We start from the raw sequence: 9,531 nt of genomic DNA, 5'->3' as shown, positions 1-9,531 counted from the left end.
GGGTGAACCAATGGCAAAGGAAGACTTTTCTCTCTGTCTCTCTCACTGTCTACTCTGCCTGTCAAAAAAATATAATTATTGAATTATTTAGTGATACTTAACTATTTTCACAGTATATTAATAGTTAAAGAAAATTACAAAATTATACATTCATTATAATCCAACTTTGGGAACTAAATTTTCAAATATAGTAGGAAGAAGCAAGCACATTTCCCAGAAGGTATAAAAGTAATTAATTAGAGGCTATTAGGCTGAGACTGCTTCAGTCCCTTGGGTTCTATGAAACAAAACAAACCCTAATGCAAATGGTAAAATGAAACTTTACCTAGGCCACTCAGAAACTCTCAACTAACCTCTAACAAAGGACTTTCCACTGGCTGGTATCCAAATAAGGGAAACAGCTAGTTATAGTCAACCTAAGTGATTTCTTTGTTTTGCTTCCACTGTTTGGCCTTTAAAAGCCTGGTACTCATGCTGCTAAAGCATTTTTTCCTTAACTTCTTACATTTATATTTTTCCAACTTTAGTATATGTGCTGCAGAAGCAAGCACTACATTTAATACTTTTCAATGCTGCTAAATTCATAAGTCCTCTAATGCTCAAATAAACTCTATTAAAATTATGTTGTTTCAAGTTTTTCTTTTAACAAAGATATACACAAACATTTAGTAGTGGTAGTAACTCTGGTGTTTGCAAGTTACTGTTTCTTCTTTGAGCTTTTGTGTATTCTCCCAGTATACTGTAATAACTAACTTATTATAGAAAACTACAAAATATTATTTTAAAATATATGTTAGGAGCCATCGTTATTTCCTTCTCTACTGGTGAAGGACACGAGTTTCTGGCTCCACTTCTGTGGAGTGGGCAGTATCTAGTAGTAGAAATTCCCCCTTGAAGTAATTTGCTCCTCCCTAAAAGAGGAAAAGGAACTGATGTGTTTTGCAATTAATTAAAGTCCATTGGGTTCTATTCCACATGGCAGTGAGATTAAGTTAAATCCAAGTCGGGGATCAAATTACTCCCTTTCCTGGGCTGCCTACTTCATTAGCAAGTAAGGAACAGGCCTACCTTCTGCTTCCTTCACCCCTGTGGTCAGTTCATTTCCAGCATTTCTGGATGACTGCCATTCTCCAGCTGGTCCAAACACAAACAAAAGAATACTTTTTGATGAGATATAAGAAACTGATTTCAAAGTAAATGTGAAAAAAATTGGATTTCTACAAAGTAGTATTAACATGTTAGACTATGGATTGGGAAAACTTCCAATCTACAATGTCAACACAGTAAATGCTTATACTGTTGCCAATGGCTATATTTACTCTCCACATAGGCAAGAAAAAATTAAAAATGGAAAAATAAAACTACTTAGGATATTTAGAAAATTTCAGCAAGAAACCCTGAAAGTGGCTGACAGTGATTTTAAACTGATGTTTGAAAGACATAGTGTGTTTTTAGCTTAGAGTAGGAGATAAATATGTACAGAAGGAAGAGGGTAAAATAGAAAAAAGAACTTGAAGCTGGCACTGCATTGCCTTGGGATAGACAGTCCCCTTCCTGACACGGGTAGACACTTAAACCTTGGCTCTAGGTGTCTTTCGGACTGAAATTAGTGCGGACTACAAGTTCTGTATTTGAAAGCAACTGAGAAATCCTGGGTGGGGACTGATTTACATCCAGCTGTCACTCCCACCCTATACTCCCTAAGCATCATTGAGTTGGTGAACTGTTGGTGGAGTGTCCCCCCCTACTGCTGCCACTTCTTCTAAGGAAGAAGATCAGAGCCTATGGAGTTTCTTTACGGAGCTGGGAATGACTGATTCCTGGACTTGGTGCCTGAGGCTCAAAAGTTCAGGCTTACCTGCTACCTATTTCTTGATGTAATAAATACTTAATGGCACCAATGTCTGACCTTTCTCTACAAACTTTGCTTGATAAAGAAGTTAATACCACTATAGGAAAAAATGAACTCACAGGACAAAATTACATGAAATGTGATGAGCACAATTATTTCAAAAGAAAAACTTCTTAGCATTTATAGAATACACCTAAACAAGAAATGAGAAGTGGATAAAGAAATTAATATTTGCCTAATGAATATATCAAGAGGAATAAAAGCACTACCAATGTGAAATAAGAACAGAGAAATATGCGGAAAAAGAAATATGAAATAAAGTAATGACAGTTTAAATAAACTACATGATATAAATAGCACATACATAGAGTGGAAGAATGAATTAGGGCAACAAAAACCATTTAGGAAATCTCCTGGTAGGACAAAGAAAAAGATATAGAATATATAAAAGAAAATTACATAGGTAGAATTGAAGCAGGAGTGCTAATTTCTGAGTTCCAAAAGAGAGAAGAATGAAATTCAGGAAGAAGGAATATAAAGAAAAAATGAAAATAACTTTACTAGGATTAAAAGGACCCACACAGTGTCAAAGGGGAAAAATAAGTGATGAATGATACCAGTTTATATTAGACAGTAAACGTGCACTAAATACTCAAATATTTACACAGAACAATAGGTTCATAATATGCTTTTCAAAAACAACTCTTGATGAAGATAACTGTGGATTTGTATTTTCAAAGTGTCCAAGGAAAATAATTTATAATCTAAAATATCACATTCTACCTTTCCTTTATTATTATTTTGAAATAATTCAATGAAAATTACTTGTAAGCACTCAAAGCTTCAGAAGTTTAACGATAGAAGACTCATTAAAAACTGATTTGGATGAAGTAACTTAAGTATGAGGAAAGAAAAATCTATTTGAAATTTAAGATGGCAGAATATTACCATATTCATCATAAACTTGTATGAACTAAATCCACCAGTAAATGACAAAGAATGAGGGTTTGGATTTTAAAAGTTCCAGGCAAGACATGGGTTCTCATCTCCAAGAAGACATTTAAAGCAGAAGGGTAGTAAAAATGTGACCATGGAGAACGTAAAAAGACATATTAGGCAAACACTAATCAAAAGGAATATTGTTATCTGCTAAAGCCAAATAAAGAAACAACAATAAACACAAATTATGGGGGTGGGGGTAGGCTCCTTACCTAGTGATAATATTAGCCTTATTAACTAAAGATGTAGTGATTTTAAAGTTTATATATCTAAAATACTCTAAAATTATATGAGGCAAAATTTGATAGTACAGGAAGAAATTCCTAAAAGATCATAATTAAAACATTTTTCCAGAGTTGTTGATAGATAAAACTAAAAAATAGACAATCAAAAAAATAAAAAGTTAACAGGATTGAATAACTGAATATTTAGAGTTTTACTGCTAATAATTTTAAATGTTTTTCCTTGACTAATTTTCAACACATTCATGAAAACTGATCAATACTAGACCATAAAACAATGGTTAGATTATCATCATGTAGGTAAGAAAGTTGTTAGCAAGGAGCTGAATTCACCAGCTTCTCCCCACAACCTCACTTCCTCCATTCAAACTCCACCCCCACTTTCTGTGCATTGGCAAACTGCAGCTTCCACAAAACCAGTGCCAATCAATAACAACCAACATGCCTGCCATCTGCATCCCTGCAATGAACTCAGGTTAATTTTAATATCATTATAATAGAACTACTTTTGCTGGCACTCTAATGTTCATCATGCACCTGACAGCATGACACTTCAGAAATTTCTAAAAAAGGACAGGGAAATACAACAAAGAGCAGGGAAAAGGGAAGTATTCAAATTCAGCCCCCATAGCGTCTCCCCAAGTATTCAATTAAAACCCACTCCTGACAAAACTCCCTATGCCTCCATATCATAGAAAGGAACTCCCCAGCACCTCATTGTAGGCAACTCACAGTTGTGTCTGCACTCCTTGCAGTTTGTGCTTTCACTTTGTATGCAAATAAATCTTCCTCTACTAACTTTACCTATGTCTTGTCCTCACATTCTTCTCTGTGTCAGAGACAAAAACATGGACCAGCCATTCAATGACATCTTGATGGAGCCACCTCCTGACAGTTCATATAGTATGTGATTTTAAAGCACAAGTAAATAGTAAGCAGAACAGCTAGCATTTTTAGCTCTTAGTATTCAAGGCAAAAACAATGCAGTAGTGATATTGGATTCAATTGCCTTCACTTGGTCTTTGTTTTGCTGCTGTTTCACTATTACATTTTTTCCAAAAATAATGAGAATTTCTCTTTATTCTGTCATTTACATATTACTGGCTTTGTTACTCTATAGTCATTAACATGTTCAAAGTTACCCTCTTAAATCTCATATTGCTTGTCATATTTTGAATGCTAGGGCAAGCTTTACATTATAATACATATAGTATGCTAGGATAAGTTTATATAAGCCTCTAAACTTAGCTTTCCTATAACTCTAACATCAAACAAAGCAATCCAAAGAAAAGAAAAATCGAGCAAAACAAGTACAATTAAGTAACAGCTAACATAATTAATACAATTAAGTGGCAATATAAATAGAGCATCAATGGGTATTTTTCAACACAATAATGGGGAAATTGGAAAGTTTACAAAACTATTGATTAAAATCTATAATTAAGCGCTAGCATTGTGGCATAGCAGGTTAAGCAGCCACCTATGGCGCCGCTGGTATACCATATATGAGTATTAAGGCATCCCATATGAGTACTAATTCTTTTTCTGGCTGCTCCACTTTAGATCCAGCTCCCTGCTGATGGCCTGGGAAAAGAGGCAGAGGATGGCCCAAATGTTTGGGCCCTTGCTACCCATGTGGGAGACCCAAATGAAGCTCCTGACTCCTGGCTTTGGCATGGCTCAGCCCTGGCCATTGGGACCATCTGGAGAGTGAACCCATGGATGGAAGATCTCTCTTGCTGTCTCTCCTCTCTCTATAACTCTGACTTGAAATGAATAAATGAGTAATTCTTTAAAAGAAATCTTTAATTACAAACTTTTAGTCTAAAATTCTTTAGGGGATGACAAATTGTGACAAAAATTATGTGAGCATGATATATGATTTCTATGATAAATGCTAACAAATATTCCATTATTTAATCAACATAATAGATTTAACAAGGCTGAGTTTTTAAGGGGAATTAATTAAAGATGAGTGCTTTACACAGCTGTGCCTCACTAGGATTACTCAAAAGTTACTCTTATCCTTTGTTCTTAACAATTTCTACTTGTCCATTGCCAGCTGGAAGGGAAATGGGTCTACAGAAACTAATCTTTGAAGTAAATGAGAATTCATTGATGAAGGCAGCTTTAGGGGCTGGTAATTTGCTTGATTAGTTGCACATAGCATATGTGTACATGTTATCCTTAGGGTTCTCTTGTGTGTTCTTTCAGATCATGTATCTTTTCTTCCATATGTTTCTTATCCTTATCCTTTCTTTCCCCTTGGAAAGAAAAGTTTGCCTATGACAACTAAAGTTATATTTTTAGTTCACTTATATTATTTGCTCAAACATTTTTTTCTTTCAAAAAGGGTGGAACGTAACCAAAATACATCCCTGCCTCAGCCAAATGTCATCCTCACTTCTCTCCATTAAAAGTTGTAGCTCAATTTTTAAGGGACTGTGCCAGAGGCCAGGAAAAAACTGAAGCTCAGAGTTCAGTTACGATAACCTATTTTCACCCAATCCAAAATGTCAATCAAGATTATGTTATTTTCTAGATAGATATTAAAAATACCCCCTGCCATATAAATACCCTAAACTATGATTAGCACATATATCGATAATGAAGCATTTTTGAAAACTTCACTTTTTGCATTAAGACTTTCTCAGAAAACCCAGGACATATGTATTCACTAAAAATTTTTATTACATTAAACCTATTTTGACTTCTTACTTTTATAAATCTCAGTTTTTCATAATAAAAGGATAGACACTCAAAGTTTAGAGAACATGTTTTCTGATTCATTTTATTTTGCCAACATTAAGTTATGCACTTAAAAATATTTTCCATCAAAATAGAGTTCTACAGGGGCTAGCATTATGATGCAGCTGGTTAAGTTGCTGCTTGCAATGCCAGTATCCCATATTAGAGTGCATGTTCCAATCCTGGCTGCTCCACTTTCAATCAAGTGCCCTATTAATGTGCCTGGGAAAGCAGCAACAGATGGTCCAAGTAGTTAGACCCCTGCCACCCACATGGAAAATGTGGATTGAGTACCAGGGCCCCAGGCTTCAGTCTGGCCTAGCCCTTGCTGTCGTGGTAATTTGGGTAGTAAAACAGCAGATGGAAGATGTCTCTGTCTCTCCTCTTTTTGTTACTCTGCCTTTCAAATAAATGTTTTTCAAAAGCATATTGTTAAAAAACCAGAATTCTACAGATTGGATACTGAATACTAAGTTAGAAAGTGTATACTCTTGTGGCTTATTCAGTATCCAATATAATATCTTTTTGGGTGCTTATCAAACCATTTTCTCTCAGTTTCAATTCCTGCCTTCTACATTATGTTTTGTAAAGCAAGGATTGGCGCATTGCAATTTTTTCCCCTGATATGGGTCCACCCATGCTAGTAGAGAATGGCAGAGGGAGAGAGAGATAGAGAGCGAGAGCGAGTGAGCTAGGCTGGACAAATTGAAGAAGGGAGCTCTTTCTTCCTGGTTGTTTTCTGTCTTGTCAGAGCCATCCTTGTGGGTACCCTTTCCCTTGACAGTGACGACTGGCAGTCTCCCACCACTTTGAGAGTCAACATCAATGTTCCTCCTACGGATCATCAGCACAAGTTGTCTAACACTCCCTCCTCTTAAATCTTAATCCCCGCTCTACTTGGCCTGTTCTCTCAGCTTCTGAGTAACCAGTACTAACCCAGCAGGTTCTCCCTTTAGAAACGGAAATCTCAGCTCCAATACTTTTCTGAGCTTTCAACCCCTTCCTTTCATTCTCTAATCCTAGAGATTGGGAATGGTGGTTGCCTTTTCAAGTCACTACTTTGTGATGTTTTACTATTTCTTTTATTGCCATTTCTGTCCTTCAAATATATTGTATAATTCTTACAATGTGAAATTATTTCTAGAAAAACAGAGGCCAGCATTGTGGTGTGGCATGTAAAGCTGTCACCTACACTCACATCCCAAATGGGTGCTGGTTCAAATTTCAACTTCTCCACTTCTGACCACTTCCTTACTAATGTGCTGGGCCCCCGAACCCATGTGGGAGACCCAGAAGAAACTCCTGGCTCCTGGCTTCAGCCTGGCCCAAACTTAGGTGTTAGGGCCATAGAGGGTGTGAACCAGTGGATGGAAGATTTTCTCTCTCTCTCTCTCTCTCCCTCTTTCTCTCTCTCTCTAATTCTGCCTTTCAAATTTATCTTCTGACTGGACATTAACATAGTGCATTATGTTCTTAAGATCAGAGCCCCCAGTCATTTATTCATAAGTAGATTTTGCAACACCTACATACAACCTGTCAGCAAACACTGTACACATTTTGTTTGAATGAGCTTTTTGGCAGATTCCCAGACAAATGATGAGGAAGTTATTGACACTACATCTTGTATACATATTCATTAAAATTGTAAAAGGTATTGCAGTTGAGTTTACTAGTCAAGTAATTCATTGAATCTATTAGGTATATCCATTAGAAATAGTCAGATTAAAATACACAATTATGATGCCTAAAAATTATTCTAAATATGTTGGCCATAAACATTGAGAAACACTAGTCCTTTTTATTTACTTTTTTAAAGATTTTATTTATTTATTTGAGAGATAGAGTTACAGACAGTGAGAGGGAGAAACAGAGAGAAATGTCTTCCATCCATTGGTTCACTCCCCAAGTGGCTGCAACAGCCAGAGCTGTGCCGATCTGAAGCCAGGAGCCAAATGTCTCCTCCCGGTCTCCCATATGGGTGCAGGGGCTCAAGGACTTGGGCCATCTTCTACTGCTTTCCCTGGCCACAGCTGAGAGCTAGATTGGAAGAGGAGCAGCCAGGACTAGAAGCAGCACCCATATGCGATGCTGGCACTTCAGGCGGAGGATTAACCTAGTGTGCCTCATCGCCGGCCCCAAAACACTAGTCTTATATGAAAATATTAGTTCATGTTTTTTCTATCATCAAATATGGCATATAAAGAAAGGTATTTCATTATAATAATAAAATATATCTAAAATTGAAATGACTTCAGTATCAACCATTTTTGCTGTCTGTTTTGGAGAGTCTAAATAACAATAAAAAACAAATTTGAAAAATCAAAATTAGACTATTCCAGGGACACATTAAATATCTTAACTATAAACCACATAGTATTTATGAAATTGAAGAAATATATTCATTTAGTTCAGTATATTTCAAATTTGCAAAGTATATAATCATGCATTATGTTTAATATTTTTGGAAGTATTTTATTTTTATTCATTTTTGGATATTCATTAATATAAAATTGACAAATCTGTATATATTCAAGGCATATAATGTGATGATTTGATGTATATACACTGTGGAATGATTACTGCAACCAAAGTAATTAACACATCCATCATCACACATGGTTACTACTCTGTGTGTGTGTGTGTGTATGTATGAGTATTGAGGGAGCACTTAAAATCTACTCTCTTAACAAACGAATAACAATATTATTAACTATAATCACCATGATGTAATTAGATCTTCAGCACTTACTCATATTATAACTCTCTTTGGCAACCCCAAATCACTAGTAGTTGATAATTTATAAAATATTTAATCTCTGGTCATGCCACCAGCTTCAGGACCCTAACCTGGAAGTAGAACATCTCTTACATCTTACTTAAGAAATACAGTCAGTGTTAGACATGCATGATAGGATGAAGAGGATCAAGTAGAAATGCAATATGAAACCCAAAGCAGAAATGTACATATGTGGAAAAGACTAGGAGTTGCTTGTCTTAATAGGCATTTCTCTCTTATCCCTCCTAACAAAACCCAAGATGACAATGTTCTCAATAATGATATTATACATTTATCATAACAAAGTTTGGTTAATGAAATGCAATCAGAAGTGTTAAGTAGAACTTTGAGGCTATTTAATTGAAAGGCAGTAGGTATCTCTCTCTTTAAGATTTATTTATTTATTTATTTGAAGGGCAGAATTAGAGAGAGGGAGAAGGGGGAAGAAGGGGGGGGAGGGAGGGAGGGGGAGAGAGAGAGAATCTTCCATCTGTTGGTTCACTCCCAAAATGGCTGCAATGGCCGGAGCTGGGACAGTCTGAAGCCAGGAGCTAGGAGTTTCTTCTGGGTCTCCCAGATGGGTGGTAGGAGTCCAGGGACTTGGGCCACCTTCCACTGCTTTCCCAGGTGCATTAGCAAGGAACTGGATTGGAGGTGGAGCAGCTGGGACTTTTTTTTTTAAGTTTTAATCTTTTTTTTTAATTTATTTATTTAACAGGTAGAGTTATAGACAGTGAGAGAGAGAGACAGAAAGAAAGGTCTTCCTTCCATTGGTTCACTCCCCAAATGGCCGCCAGCCTTGAACCAGTGACCAAACGAGATGCCAGTGCTGCAGGTGTCAGCTTAAGCTGCTGTGCCAAAGCACCAGCCCCTGTCTTTATTTCTTAATTATCCCATAGTTCCTTCTCATACAG

This window comes from Lepus europaeus, chromosome 16, assembly GCF_033115175.1.
Source record: "Lepus europaeus isolate LE1 chromosome 16, mLepTim1.pri, whole genome shotgun sequence".
Lineage (NCBI taxonomy): Eukaryota > Metazoa > Chordata > Mammalia > Lagomorpha > Leporidae > Lepus > Lepus europaeus.
The sequence above is the reverse complement of the archived record's forward strand: the minus strand, read 5'-3'. Positions refer to the sequence as shown.